At 32.6% G+C, this 700-nt stretch overlaps 1 protein-coding gene across 1 annotated transcript in view; it reads left to right on the forward strand.

Annotated features, from left to right (window-relative positions):
- Positions 1-679, forward strand: part of LOC119586416 (farnesyl pyrophosphate synthase-like) — a gene marked incomplete at its 5' end in the record, with an annotated part of 16,252 nt that extends 15,573 nt beyond the window's left edge. Inside the window, 1 exon segment of the mRNA XM_037935138.1 lies at positions 91-679.
- Between the last annotated feature and the right edge of the window lie 21 nt (positions 680-700).

Here is a 700-nt window from a genome sequence, read left to right on the forward strand (position 1 = left end):
GTCTTCTGGGTTTCTATTTGTTATTTGGTTAGCATCATCCTTTTTTTTCTCTCTCCCATTTCACCCAAATGCACACATTTTCTTTTTCAGGAACTGGGTTTACCTGCTACATATCGTGCATACGAAGATTCCACTTCTTCCATGATTCGAGTCCACATTCAGCAGATTTCACGTGGCCTCAATCATAACGTATTTTTCAAGTTCTTAGATAAAATCCATAAGCGCTCAAGCTAGAGGTGTCAAGTACACCTCATAAATCTCCTTTAGTATATATTCTCATATAATCATCACTTTTGTTGAGACACCAAACATTAATTTGATCTTGATATCAAATTATTTTATGTGTTTGGATCAAAGAAAATCTGTATGTAGGGATTTTAATGCATTATTTGAGGAAACGGCATAAGTGTTGTACTACACTAAGGATATAATTCAAAGAGCTGTTTGGCTTTATCTTTTGCTATGATGATGGCATCATTGTAATATAAATGAATGTTTTTTTCTGTTCATACAATATGTATATATATTGTATTAAGTGTGCAGTGAAATTAGAAAAGTTTGTTAATTTTTTTCTCAATATTGTCATCAACGCTTTGTTATTCTTGAGACGAAAACTGCCACCATGCTTACTACAAGATCAGTTCTGCAAAAGGGCCAATAAACTGTACATCATAAAATTTGTTTTAGTTTAAATTTGCCT

This window comes from Penaeus monodon, chromosome 21, assembly GCF_015228065.2.
Source record: "Penaeus monodon isolate SGIC_2016 chromosome 21, NSTDA_Pmon_1, whole genome shotgun sequence".
Lineage (NCBI taxonomy): Eukaryota > Metazoa > Arthropoda > Malacostraca > Decapoda > Penaeidae > Penaeus > Penaeus monodon.